Source organism: Dendropsophus ebraccatus, chromosome 2 (genome assembly GCF_027789765.1).
Source record: "Dendropsophus ebraccatus isolate aDenEbr1 chromosome 2, aDenEbr1.pat, whole genome shotgun sequence".
Lineage (NCBI taxonomy): Eukaryota > Metazoa > Chordata > Amphibia > Anura > Hylidae > Dendropsophus > Dendropsophus ebraccatus.
Window position 1 is genome coordinate 17,241,061 of NC_091455.1, and position 15,658 is coordinate 17,256,718.

A 15,658-nucleotide genomic window follows, 5' to 3' on the forward strand; every position below is an offset into this window, starting at 1 on the left:
TGTAAAGCAGTACAGTGTATATAGAAAACAAGGACAGAAAGAGGGGGATAGAGGGATATAAGGGATAGAGGATGAAAGGCATGGAGGTGGTGGAAAGGTCCAGAATTATTATTATTATTATTATTATTATTATTATTATTATTATTTAGACAACAGTGAAAAACTTTTATTTGGACAATATATGGCTCTGTTATTTCGGCATGGTATGGAGGTTATACACATAGGGGGAGATTTATCAAACATGGTGTAAAGTGAAACTGGCTCAGTTGCCCCTAGCAACCAATCAGATTCCACCTTTCATTCCTCACAGACTCTTGGGAAAATGAAAGGTGGAATCTGGTTGGTTGCTAGGGGCAACTGAGCCAGTTTCACTTTACACCATGTTTGATAAATCTCCCCCATTGGGTTCTGCCAAGGTGTCTTTCGATTTGATGGGAAAAAGAACATTGCAGAACCCGTCATATAAAACTATGGACATTGGGCTCTGTGGGCGGCAGTGGCGGGCATCGTGCCGCGGTTTAGGCCTAATGTTGTGGATCTTGTTATAGACACAATGCAGCCTAGATGACAAATTGAGCCACTCTGCATGGGTACTCCCTCACAGCTCTCAGCGTGGCACAATCTCTATAGTCTTTCAGGTACGTGATGACCCCCTAGACCCTCCGCGGGTACCTTGGCTGCTATAGTTGAGAAGCTTTGATACAAAGATGCCCTGGGCAGAGCCTTCAGTACTCCTTGTACCGAGCTGTAGATGTAATGCCGCCAGACAAGAACACATCTAGAAGGCCGAACGTTCTCCAGCTCTGCCACTGCTTTCAGCTTTGACTATTCATCCTTGGGGGAGGGAGAGCTCAGTGTGAACACGTTCCTGTATCCTCCATTCCTTGCCGCTTGTTTCAGAATCCAGGTCACTCCGTCAGATGTAATATTATGTTAATGTGAGAACGGCCTCGGCAGACGCCAGGCTTTGAAGTCATCTCAGCGTGAACCCAGAATGGGTTTTATTAGAAAAATCTAAAAAGGAAAAAATGTTTTGTGTCTACGAGGAAATTTCTAGTCAATGAGACTGGGAAATATTATCATTATTAAGCTGGTTAGAAAGACGCAGCTGTTAGGACAAAGGAGTCGTGCGGCTGCGGACCGTCACTGTGTCATCCCTGCATGGGTGCTATATGTATGCGGGATATTTTATGGGAGAGGGGCATTGGCCCGGATGAATATGCACTTCAATATGTATACACAACGCTGCATACATTCATACACGTGTCCCATCTACACACGGATAGATACATACACAGATGTTATAGGCATACATACATTCACCCACACACTTATATACACTGTGGCACACACATACACACATGTATACAAACTGCAACACTGACATACATACATTCATCCATTCACTCACATGTATACATGCTGTGACGCACACAGACATACATTCACCCACACACATGTATATACACTGTGACACACACATATACACACTGTGACACACACATACACACACACCTACATTCATCCATCTACACACGTATACATTCTGTGAAACACCTATATTCACCTACACACACAGGTATATACACTGTAACACACACATATACACACTGTGACATACACATACTTACATACATACATACATTTTCCCCCACACATGTATATACACTGTAACACACATATATACACACTGTGACATACACATACATACATACATTCACCCACACACAGGCCGTCTGCCAAATGCTAGTAAAAGTCAATGTCTCCCATATCGTCTTCATCATTCCCCCTCAGATGGCGAATTGCTCTTTATACAGACTGTAAACACAGATGAGGAGGAGAGCAGTGGTATGGAGCAGGGAGGAGCTAGGGCATAAGGAAGGACCCCAACCCCATCTTCTATAGATCCCTGACTGTGTGTATGATATGTAGAAGGAGCAGGTTGGTGCCCTCATTGGTGTTGTACTTAGAGGATCAGCTAGGGCTTTGTGCATGTGCTGTGATCTGTTCTGTAATCTGTGCTGTGACCTGTTCTGTGATCTATATTGTGCATGTACTGTGACCTGTGCTGTGCATGTGCTGTGACCTGTGCTGTGCATGTGCTGTGACCTGTGCTGTGCATGTGCTGTGACCTGTGCTGTGCATGTGCTGTGATCTGTGCTGTGCATGTGCTGTGATCTGTGCTGTGCATGTGCTGTGATCTGTGCTGTGCATGTGCTGTGATCTGTGCTGTGACCTGTGCTGTGAATGTGCTGTGATCTGTGCTGTGACCTGTGCTGTGCATGTGCTGTGACCTGTGCTGTGCATGTGCTGTGATCTGTGCTGTGCATGTGCTGTGACCTGTGCTGTGCATGTGCTGTGACCTGTGCTGTGCATGTGCTGTGACCTGTGCTGTGCATGTGTTGTGACCTGTGCTGTGCATGTGCTGTGACCTGTGCTGTGCATGTGCTGTGACCTGTGCTGTGATCTGTGCTGTGACCTGTGCTGTGAATGTGCTGTGATCTGTGCTGTGACCTGTGCTGTGACCTGTGATGTGCATGTGCTGTGACCTTTACTGTGCATGTGCTGTGATCTGTGCTGTGCATGTGCTGTGATCTGTGCTGTGCATGTGCTGTGCATGTGCTGTGATCTGTGCTGTGCATGTGCTGTGCATGTGCTGTGATCTGTGCTGTGACCTGTGCTGTGCATGTGCTGTGATCTGTGCTGTGACCTGTGCTGTGCATGTGCTGTGAACTGTGCTGTGCATGTGCTGTGATCTGTGCTGTGACCTGTGCTGTGCATGTGCTGTGATCTGTGCTGTGACCTGTGCTGTGACCTGTACTGTGCATGTACTGTGATCTGTGCTGTGCATGTGCTGTGATCTGTGCTGTGACCTGTGCTGTGAATGTGCTGTGATCTGTGCTGTGACCTGTGCTGTGACCTGTGCTGTGCATGTGCTGTGATCTGTGCTGTGCATGTGCTGTGCATGTGCTGTGACCTTTACTGTGCATGTGCTGTGATCTGTGCTGTGACCTGTGCTGTGCATGTGCTGTGATCAGTGCTGTGCATGTGCTGTGATCTGTGCTGTGCATGTACTGTGATCTGTGCTGTGACCTGTGCTGTGCATGTGCTGTGATCTGTGCTGTGACCTGTGCTGTGCATGTGCTGTGATCTTTGCTGTGGCCTGTGCTGTGCCTGTGCTGTGACATGTGCTGTGCATGTGCTATGACCTGTGCTGTGCATGTGCTTTGATCAGTGCTGTGACCTGTGCTGTGACATGTGCTGTGCATGTGCTATGACCTGTGCTGTGATCTGTGCCATGCATGTATTGTGGCTTGTGCTGTGATCAGTGCTGTGCATGTGCTTTGATCAGTGCTGTGCATGTGCTGTGACCTGTGCTGTGACATGTGCTGTGCATGTGCTATGACCTGTGCTGTGCATGTGCTTTGATCAGTGCTGTGACCTGTGCTGTGACATGTGCTGTGCATGTGCTATGACCTGTGCTGTGATCTGTGCCATGCATGTACTGTGATCTGTGCTGTGATCAGTGCTGTGCATGTGCTGTGACCTGTGCTGTGACCTGTGCTGTGCATGTGCTTTGATCAGTGCTGTGACCTGTGCTGTGACATGTGCTGTGCATGTGCTGTGACCTGTGCTGTGACCTGTGCTGTGCATGTGCTATGACCTGTGCTGTGATCTGTGCCATGCATGTACTGTGACTTGTGCTGTGATCAGTGCTGTGCATGTGCTGTGACCTGTGCTGTGTAATAAGACATCCAATGGTGCCATGAGTTGCTATTATCAGTCCGGATGAATTCGGAGGCCCTGTAAGACCCCATAGATCTGTGTGGCCACAACATTTTCTGGAGCCATAACATGATGGAATGTGGGGGGACTAACCTGGATAGAAGCCGCCATATGTCCAGATGCTGATCCACAGGCGTATTTATAGCATCACTATATGGATCAGCTTGAGGCATAGATGCTTTGTGGGGACTGAGTTGGCGGCTTCTTGAAATAGTAAATGGCATAAGCCGACGTCATCTATGGCTCTAATAACGTGACTCCGGGGTGTCAGAAAGCCGGATAGGAAGAAATTGCTGAAGAGATTCGTCTCTAAGAAACTACAATTCCCATCATACCTGCATAACCAAAGCTTTGGCTGTCCAGGCGTGATGGGAATTGTAGTTATGCAGCTGCGAGAGGGCCGCAGGTTTGATACCCCTGCTCTGTTTCATACCTCCCCGGCCTTGCTTTTCCTGTGCTGGTTTTCTAATAAAATCATGGGGCACATTTATTAAGTCTGGCGTGCACTTCTTAGTGGGGGCAGGGCTTTATTAAAGATTGGCATACTCGTGCGCCAGTCTTCATAAATGTCCCCCATTGACTTGTAGCAGTGGTCTCCAACTTGATGTTGTAAAGAGCCGCACATACAAGACCTCCAGGTGGTGGCGCCAGAGAGGCAGCTTTCTTCCTTCAGGAGGAGAGCTAATTTGCATAACCTTTCCCAAGGAGCATTGCCTGGCCTGTAAACCTCCCTATGTTAAACCACACAAGAGCTTGAGCTGCATAGTGCACACTCCGCTCCCTGCAGAAGTCAGTCGGAGTTGCAAGATATTGAATCATGATGTCACTTTTCCATTGCCATAACTAGGGTGTGTCACTGCGGTTCGACAATCTTGCAAAAGTTGCAGCTGCAATGTGTTGCGACTGGTTTTCCTATGAAACCCAACAATTCTGCAAATTTATCTGTCAGTCTTTCTCTTCCCCTAACCCCCCTCTAAGTCACTGGCAGACATTGCTTGGGGAGCGAGGTGGAGGGCTTCTCTGACACGTGGCTATCATCTGTGGGGTCTAGATTTCTATTTTTACACTCTCTATTGCACTGCCCATCATTGTAATAAAACATATGCGGTACAATATACATTGCTTCACTTGAGACCTCTATGAGATGCTATTGTATACAGGTATAGTGCCATGAGATGCTATTGTATACAGGTATAGTGCCATGAGATGCTATTGTATACAGGTATAGTGCCATGAGATGCTATTGTATAAAGGTATAGTGCCATGAGATGCTATTGTATACAGGTATAGTGCCATGAGATGCTATTGTATAAAGGTATAGTGCCATGAGATGCTATTGTATACAGGTATAGTGCCATCAGATGCTAATGTATACAGGTATAGTGCCATCAGATGCTATTGTATACAGGTATAGTGCCATGAGATGCTATTCCATATAGGTATAGTGCCATCAGATGCTATTGTATACAGGTATAGTGCCATGAGATGCTATTGTATACAGGTATAGTGCCATGAGATGCTATTCCATATAGGTATAGTGCCATGAGATGCTATTCCATACAGGTATAGTGCCATGAGATGCTATTGTATACAGGTATAGTGCCATGAGATGCTATTGTATACAGGTATAGTGCCATGAGATGCTATTGTATACAGGTATAGTGCCATGAGATGCTACTCCATACAGGTATAGTGCCATGAGATGCTATTGTATACAGGTATAGTGCCATGAGATGCTATTGTATACAGGTATAGTGCCATGAGATGCTATTCCATACAGGTATAGTGCCATGAGATGCTATTGTATACAGGTATAGTGCCATGAGATGCTATTGTATACAGGTATAGTGCCATGAGATGCTATTGTATACAGGTATAGTGCCATGAGATGCTATTGTATACAGGTATAGTGCCATGAGTACCAGCTGAGAAGCCACAGGACTGGTTCGCCAATGTTGGACAACAAACAGGATTTATTGCATCCAACCTCTAATCCAAACCTGGCAACTATGCTGGATTATGGGACATATGTGAGCCCAGCCTAAGACCTCTGCTTGCTGTCTTTGAATGCAAGCAAAGTATTTTCAAAAGTTTCAGAACTTCTACAATGATGGAACTGTACTTATATGACTGGTGTAGTCCTGTCCATAGGAGGAAGGTTTTTCCCTCCAAATCCTATTTTGGAGTCACTGCGCCTTTAAGTGGATCGGGGGGCCCTGTCGGTTCTCTGGCTTTTTCTTGACTAGAGAAATTGATTTTCACAGAGATCATTAGAAAACAGAGCAGGTCATGGAAGCTTATTGAAGTGGAGCTGTACATGAATAATTAAGAGGTGCTCGCAGGCTCAGCTTAGTGCCGCGCACCCTGCAAACAGAGAGAGTCGCTGTGCTGGAAGTACATGGACTGAATAAACACATTGATCGCAGACGCACAGTCAATCAATGGCCACGTCACGACTTTCACAAACATTTTGTCATCAGAACTGAACTCCAGTCTCTTTACTTCTCATCAAGACCATTATTTTCTATCAATCTCATTAAAAGGGTCCTCCACTGCTATAATACTGCTTCTATATACAAGAATATAACTACTATAATACTGCTCCTATATACAAGAATATAACTACTATAATACTGCCCCCTATATACAGGAATATAACTACTATAATACTGCTCCTATATACAAGAATATAACTACTATAATACTGCCCCCTATATACAGGAATATAACTACTATAATACTGCTCCTATATACAAGAATATAACTGCTATAAGGTACTGTAAAGACTGTGCAGAGCTAGTAAGAAATCATAGGACCACTGGTTAGTTGTATTTCCTTACAATACAGGAAGGATTATAGGAAACTCATTATTTGTCATAGATTGGTACTTAGAGCACAATGACTAATAACTAAAATCTGCCACAACTATGTATGTACTTGAATCACATCTCCGGAGTAATTATGGTTTTATCCCAATGATATCGCTCAGTTTTCCACCAGGTCATAGATCATGATGTAAAGAAATATCATACAGGAGGTTACAGAAGAGCAGGAGGGAAATGTGATCTGCAGGATTGTACAGCGCTCTGTGTGACCGCACACTGACCATGTCACCTATCCGTACCAGCCTGATCCCAGATACACTGTCATACTATAAAACAAGGGGGTCAAACTCAGGCCCTCCAGCTGTTGCAAAACTACAATTCCCATCATGCCTGGACAGCCGTCCAGGCATGATGGGAGTTGTTTTTTTTTTTTAACAGCTGGAGGGCCTGAGTTTGACACCTGTGCTATAGAGTATTATCCTATATTGTGTGATCCTATATACTGCGGTCATGTATAGTGTGATCCTGTATATTATGATCCTTTATACTGTGATCCTGTATAGTGTGATTCTATATAGTGTGACCCTGTATAGTATGATCCTATATACTGTCATCCTATATAGTGTGACCCTATATAGTGTGATGCTATATAATGTGATCTTGTATAGTATGATCCTATATAGTGTGATATTGTATAGTATGATCCTATATACTGTGATCCTCTATAGTGAAATTCTTTATACTGTGATCCTGTATATTATGATCCTATATACTGTGATCCTGTATAGTATGATCCTATATAGTGTGATCCTGTATAGTATGATCCTATATACTGTGATTCTGTATAGTATAATCCTATATACTGTGATCCTATGTAGTGTGATCCTATATACTGTGATCTATAGTATGATTCTATATACTGTGATCTTATATAGTGTGATTCTATATATATATATACTGTGATCTTATATAGTATGATTCTATATACTGTGATCTTATATACTATAATCCTGTATAGTGTGATCCTATGTACTGTGATCCTGTATAGTATGATCCTATATACTGTGATCCTGTATAGTATGATCCTATATACTGTGATCCTGTATAGTATGATCCTATATACTGTGATCCTGTATAGTATGATACTATATACTGTGATCCTGTATAGTATAATCCTATATACTGTGATCCTGTATAGCATGATCCTAAATACTGTGATCCTGTATAGTATGATCCTATATACTGTAATCCTGTATAGTATAATCCTATATACTGTGATCCTGTATAGCATGATCCTAAATACTGTGATCCTGTATAGTATGATCCTATATACTGTAATCCTGTATAGTGTGATTCTATATACTGTGATCCTGTATAGTATGATCCTATATACTGTCATCCTGTATAGTATGATCCTATATACTGTGATCCTATATAGTGTGATCCTCTAGTGTGATCCTATATATTGTGATCCTGTTTAATATGATCCTATATACTGTGATCCTGTATAGTATGATCCTATATACTGTGATCCTGTATAGTATGATCCTATTTACTGCCATCCTGTATAGTATGATCCTATATACTGTGATCCTATATAGTGTGATCCTCTATAGTGTGATCCTATATACTATGATCCTGTATAGTATGATCCTATATAGTGTGATCCTCTATAGTGTGATCCTATATATTGTGATCCTGTATAATATGATCCTATATACTGTGATCCTGTATAGTATCATCCTATATACTGTGATCCTATATAGTATGATTCTATATACTGTGATCTTATATAGTATGATTCTATATAGTGTGATCTTATATACTATAATCCTGTATAGTGTGATCCTATATACTGTGATCCTATATACTGTGATCTTATATAGTGTCCTTTGGAGGGATCCTTTGACAATACACTGATGGCAAAGTATCCTTATGGTGGAATCTCCAGGGATCAGCAGGGAGACCTGGCAGGCTGGCAGTAAGTGTTCAGTTTCCCTGCAACGCCCCCACAGGTGAAATACAGCATTACACAGTGCCCATTTATATAAACTGCAACTCGAAAACATTTGAGCCGACCTCATACAATAACCTGAGGACAGGGGTGGGGCTGTTTTTGTAAAACAGTAGCTGTGTGCCTCCCCCAATCTTGGATAACACCTTTCGGCTGGCCATATGCATTGTGTCTGCTGAAGCCATTGCTTTCGGTGGGATCAGTGGTCCATCTACTGTGTAGTGAGTCCAGCTCTCCATGAGGGCAGATGTCATGGGAAGGATTGTGCATGTTAGATGTGTCAGGAATAATCTAGTAATCTGCCAATCTGACTCTATATGGCTTCCATACGTTACTGTATATGATGACTATATATGGCTTCCATACGTTACTGTATATGATGACTCTATATGGCTTCCATACGTTACTGTATGTGATGACTCTATATGGCTTCCATACGTTTCTTTACGCTTCTCCTGTATACCACAGTCGGCGGCTTTGGTTGCTGTATCTGTGCTGTTGTCTGTGTAGTAGCAGGCAGCATCCAGGGGGAATGGATGGCGGCTCCCACGCACAGCTGCAGCGCTCTGTCTGTCGCCTTGACACAATTAGCTCGTCTGCAAGACGAATAACATGAGATAAATAGTCGGAGAGCGGGTCTGGGGGGAAGATTATTGTTATTAGGGATGGACCAGTGCCATATAGAGAATACATAGACTATAGAGGCGGACACAACATCCCCACCGTACACACAGGGCACGGCTTACTCTACTGAGGTCTATAGAGCCAATCACAATGAGATCTGGAAAACATTCAGCCTCATTTATTTAAATGGTGCAATACCAGACACAGCCTGTGGGTAGAGGTGGAGCTGTTTCTTTACTTTTAGACACAGTGCCACTTCTGTCTGTAGGTTTTGTATGGTATTACAGCTCAGTTTGAGTGATTGGGGCTGAGATGCAATACCGAATCCAACCTATGGACAGGTGTGGCACTGTTTTAGTATAAAGCAAACATAGACATGATTAATTTAGGACAAGCCCTTCAAACCACATGCATCACCTACATTTTACTGACCAGTCAGATACTTAAACATCTTTTTTTTTTTCTACTCAGTTTCTATTTTCTGATTTACATTTTTTTACTTACTTTTTTGTACATTATTATGTAGGCAGCCATCTTGCCTTAGCCATTTTAACAGCATTTAGAGATATGCTTTACAGCAGGGCCCATGGACTTATAGGACCTGTCCTATTCAGATGAATGAGAAAGGATTTGAGCATGCTCAATGACCTTCATAAAGGTCATTCTACAAGGAGGGGGAGACTGAGCGCTGAGCAGCAGCCATTGTGTGTATCTTTGTTATCTATATACTGGTGTCACTGTTTATTTGTCTCCCCTTATCCGGCCCTCCCTGATATTATCTATATACGGTATATATACGGTATACTTGTCCTCTTCTATGACATTATTATAATATGAATATATTTACAGCCCGGGCGTTAAATCTTCTCTTGTTCCTCCAGATCCCTTTTTATGACACTGGATTTACACCTGGAGCTCGGGGATATCCTGACAGCTCTATAAAGCCTCCGGATTCTGATCTGTTCCAGGAATACTGCCAGGCACAGCGGTGCTAGTCCTCAGGTATAACTTTATATGGCTTTTCAGAAAACATTGTTCATGGGTCTTGTTACAGTGTAGTTTCCTAGAGGGAATGCCCAATATTGCCACCATGTTTATACTGCTCCAATGACTCAAAAAACATTGAAGCAACTTTGTAATTTGTCCTCCCTTAAAGGGATCTAGAGTTTTAGAGATGTGTCTCCATGGTAACAGACTACAAATGAACCCCATGTAGTCTGGTCCGGCAGTTATACTCTGCCTGCCTTCTTTGGCCCTTGCACACAGCAGTAATTCAGGGTTTGCATAATATCTGCAATTGTGGACACTATAAAAACTATTCTAGTCTATAGGCCCGTACACATGAACATAAAAACTGCAAAAAAAAAACAACAACAAAAAAAACTAAGCAAAAACAAGTGAAATTTGGAATGATAAGATTTGTCCCAGGATGAAAATGTATTACCCATCTACAGGATCTGGGTGCAGGCCTGACCATTGGGGCCCCACTGTTGTCTCCCCAAAAAGTAAATGGGGCAAGGGTCCTCTCACAGGACATCAATTCTCATTCCCCAAAAATATGATTGTTGCCCCTTAAAGTGAACCAACTTAAATCATAATCATAGAAGTGATTATATGCTGGGAGTTGTAGTTCTGTAACAGCTGGGGGTACACTGGTCGGGGAACACTGCTCCAAGACAATAACCTTTGTAGCTCATATGGATTTGATGTATTTCTTTCCAGAATTACAAAATTGGTTATCGACCTTCATATGACCTTTGGGAAATATAGTAAGAAATGCTGGAAATTCATCTATCTGGTCTCTGTAGACTTTTGCAAATTGTCTTGAGTGACCAAATCTTATAATTTTGTGTCTGCAACTCCCCTACAAATCTATATATAGTCACTGTCACAGGCAAACAAGTCTTGTCTAGTCTGATGCTCTAGTACCTATACTACTTTCCAATGCATCTACAGATTCTTTGAAAAATCTATGTCTCTATGGTTACAGACTACAAACAAACCTTGTGTAGTCTGATTACAACTCCTTCATCATCATATTCCACAGCATATAATCTGTATAGAGATTGTTAGGACTCAAATTTGTCCAAGCAGACCTCTTTTTTCACAGGTGCCGGGGAGGGAGAGGATAAAAGAAATAACATGCTCTTACTTCCCCGGCTCTAGCCCTGGTGGCCTCATACCAACCATTCGGTCCCTGGCCGCTCCCTGGAGTGGGGCCTGGGTCATGGCGTGTAAGGTCCGCTAAGCCAAGCTGGGACCCCACAAAGGCTGCTGATTGGCTGAGTGGACCTGACACCCCATGACCCCGGTTCCAAGTCAGACCAGGAAAAGTCCAGGGACCCGGAAAAACAGATCGGCACTGGATCTGGGGAAGTGAGCGCATGTTATTTCAACAATCATATTTTTGTTAGTGCCCCATACAGAAGGATGGGGAACGAGAATGTAAGTGGTTTAAGAGGACCCTTGCCCTGTTTACTCTTTGTGGGGACAACAGTGGGGCCCCAATGGTCAGGCCCCCACCCAGATCCTGTAGATGGGTAATACATTTTTATCCTGGGACAGATCTTATAATTCCAAATCTCCTATTGTATTGTGTATTGTATACAGCTCCTGTGTAGAGTTATAGGTCTCCATGGTAACAGACTACAAACTACGCTTATGTCGTCAGGTCCTGCAGTCTAACTACCTTCCACCTGTCCCCTCCTTTTTTTTGTTATTCTACCAAATCTATGTTAGTAATAAGTAGGATATAGGTGGAAGAGAGTGTGACTGCATAAAGGGTTTGTTTGTAGTCTGTTACTGTGGAGACTCATTGGTCTGCATGGCAGCTATATACAGTAGATTTTTAATAGGACTCTCAGCAAAGTTTTTTTGCAGGAACTGTAATAGTATAATAGATGGGTCCTTTAAGGACAGTTGATTTCAGCACAGATCCCCCCTTTTACCTGGCAACTCAGTTCTGGTTTATAGAGGGGACCACCTCTATGACATTATTATTCCCTAACATAGATGTCATAAAGGATTCCCCTTTAAGACGACGCATTCCTGCCACAGGTCTGTCTTATGTGTTTGTTATGTATGCATTGTATATTGTCTTGCTGGTTGTATCCACACTTCTGACGTTGGCCGCTTTCTGGATTATTAGTGATATCCATCTTCCACAGACGTCGGCTCTGTCATAAAGATTAGAGGGGAGCAGGGAGCCATGACGGCCGCTTCCGCTGCAAGTTAATAAGAGACACATCTTCTGCTTTCTGGGTATATTACATGTGACCGTATATAGACATTTCACAGGTCAGGGAAGTGCAGGGGAAGCAGAAGGCCTAGGGTGGGTTTAAGTTTTTTTTTTTTTTTTTTGCTACACTTGTTTTATAGGTTTACAGAAAGATCTTTGTTGGCTGGTAGGAAATTTCCTGAAAATTGGAGGATTTTTAAAGCCCCAAATTAAAAACAAACAAAAAAAAAGTGTCACTCCAGTGCCTGGTGCAAAGCACGAACTGTGCCCTGTTACTTACCAACATAAATGTAAAGTGAGCTGCGATGCAAACAGTGTATACAGTGCAGATGAGTACTGTGCAGGAGCAGGGAGCGGCGATGCATACAGTGCAGATAAGTACTGTGCAGGAGCAGGGAGTGGTGATGCATACAGTGCAGATGAGTACTGTGCAGGAGCAGGGAACAGTGATGCATACAGTGTATACAGTGCAGATGAGTACAGTGCAGGAACAGGTAGCAGTGATGCATACAGTGTATACAGTGCAGATGAGTACAGTGCAGGAACAGGTAGCAGTGATGCATACAGTGCAGATAAGGACTGTGCAAGATCAGGGGGCAGCGATGCATACAGTGTATACAGTGCAGATAAGTACTGTGCAGAAGGAGGAAGCGGCTATGCATACAGTGTATACAGTACAGATGAGTACCGTACAGGAGCAAGGAGCGGCAATGCATACAGCATGTATAGTGCAGATGAGAACTGTGCAGAGCAGGGAGCATTGATAAATACAGTGTATACAGTGCTGTATACCGTGCATATGAGTACTGTGCAGGAGCAGGGAGCGGTAATGCATATAGCATACAGTGCAGAGGAGTAGTGTGTCGGAGGCAGAAGTGGCGATGCATACAGCGTATACAGTGCAGAGGAGTACTGTGCAGGAGGAGAAGGTGGCGATGCATAGTGTATACAGAGCAGAGGAGTACTATGCAGGAGGAGGAGGTGGCGATGCTTACAGTGTATACAGTGCAGAGGAGTACTGTGCAGGAGGAGAAGGTGGCGATGCACACAGTGTATACAGTGCAGAGGAGTATTGTGCAGGAGGAGAAGGTGGCGATGCTTACAGTGTATACAGTGCAGAGGAGTACTGTGCAGGAGGGGGAGTTGGTGATGCATACAGTGTATACAGTGCAGAGGAGTACTGTGCAGGAGGAGAAGGTGGCGATGCACACAGTGTATACAGTGCAGAGGAGTATTGTGCAGGAGGAGAAGGTGGCGATGCTTACAGTGTATACAGTGCAGAGGAGTACTTTGCAGGAGGAGGAGGTGGGGATGCACACAGTGTATACAGTACAAGTGAGTACTGTGCAGGAGCAGTGCATGGTGATACATACAGTTTATAAAGTGCAGAGGAGTACTGTGTAGAAGCTGGGAGCAGAGATTCATACAGTGTGTACAGTGCAGATGAGTACTGTGCAGGAGCAGGGAGCCTGACCATAGATGGGAGTCCCTGCTCCTATGTGTACACTCTGACCATAGTAGCACATTGCCAGTCCTGTTGGTACATGTACTATAATGAACAACGTTGTATATATCGATATAAAACGGACATATTTTTTAGGAGTAAAATTGTGCTTTACATCTTAAAACACTCTCCGAAAAAAAAGTGTGTTGAACATAACCAAACAGAAAAGCTGCTATATTTTATATCCCCTAATGGCACAGTACCTGGGGCCTAGGAAGCTGAGATACAGGGAGCTGTTTGATGGGGACTTGACACTATAGGCCTGCATTATGACATGGAGGAAGCTCTGTGGTCGCAGCGGTTGTTACATCCGTGTTTTTTATTCTCTCACTTTCGGTTTATATTGGCGTCAGAACCTGATGACCTGGGATCATCATCCGCCAGACTGTTTTCATTTTATATGAAAGGTTTCTTTACACTAATCAATGGTATCATGTCTGGAGCGGCCATCTTGGCTCCTGGATTCCTATTAGCTGATGGTGGGGCCCTTCCTGCAGTCTAGTACAGTGTTCTTCAACCAGAGACGTACCAGCTATTGCGAAACTACAACTCCCAGCATGCCTGGACAGCCAACGGCTGTCCAGGCATGCTGGGAGTTGTAGTTTTGCAACTGTTAAAGACTCCTGTAATACTAGCTCCCCTATGAGAGACTATGGGTGCGTTCACACTGAAAGATTTATCTGACAGGTTTTTGAAGCCAAAGCCAGGAACAGACTATAAACAGGGAACGGGTCATAAAGAAAAGCCTGAGATTTCTCCTCTTTTTAAATCCATTCCTGGCTTTGGCTTCAAAAATCTGTCAGATAAATCTTTCTGTGTAAATGCACAATTTAAATACAAAATGTATGGAAAATAAGCTGGGGAAAAAAGGGGTTAACATATTCATTGGTCTATTAATAGTGTGTTGCCTATAGCAACTGAAGTAAAGCTTTATTTTTTCAAACTGGTAAAATGATGGCTGTGCTCTGATATGTTGCTGTGGGCAGAAATTACATTTAGGTTAGTGTTCATAAATAAAGATAGATTGAGTTAAAACATGCCAACCAGGGACTAATTTCAAGTTGCCAATCATATTATGGCAGCCGGAAGTCGTCATAGTGCGGGCGCCATGTTGGTACTCCAGTGTGAGGCCGCTCTTCCCGGAAGGCAGAGGAGTGGGCGGGGAGAGCAGTGAGGCGCCGCCCCCGCCGCTGCTGCAGTGTGTGTCAGAGCCGGGAGCTTCAATGAGGAGGAAGCAGTGAATGGAGATGCGGCAGCGGGGACTGTAGGCCCGAGGAGCGTCCTTCCCTGTCGTGTCCCGGCCCCGGCTACAACAGGTGAGGGCGCCGGCAGCAGGGAGAGGGCAGCACGGGGGTCGGGTACGGTGTGTCAGCAGGTTATCTGTATACACTGCCTGTGTCTTATCAATACCCCCCAGTGTGCCAGCCTCCCCATCCTCCCCCCAGTGTGCCAGCCTCCCCATCACCCCCCAGTGTGCCAGCCTCCCCATCACCCCCCAGTGTGCCAGCCTCCCCATCACCCCCCAGTGTGCCAGCCTCCCCATCACCCCCCAGTGTGCCAGCCTCCCCATCACCCCCCCAGTGTGCCAGCCTCCCCATCACCCCCCAGTGTGCCAGCCTCCCCATCACCACCAGTGTGCCAGCCTCCCCATCACCCCCCAGTGTGCC

General features: G+C 44.3%; 1 protein-coding gene across 8 annotated transcripts in view; it reads left to right on the top strand.

The window, feature by feature from the left end:
* The window catches only part of CYRIB (CYFIP related Rac1 interactor B), a 101,408-nt gene that overhangs the window by 28,042 nt on the left and 57,708 nt on the right, over positions 1-15,658 (top strand). For 3 of the 8 annotated variants that reach the window (XM_069957098.1, XM_069957096.1, XM_069957097.1), the window contains exon 2: positions 10,131-10,251. The gene's annotated coding sequence lies outside the window, so the exon portion shown is untranslated. Of the gene's footprint in view, positions 1-10,130; positions 10,252-15,190; positions 15,308-15,658 lie in introns of those variants that run through there. The other 5 variants (XM_069957100.1, XM_069957095.1, XM_069957099.1 and 2 more) reach the window with 3 other exon arrangements.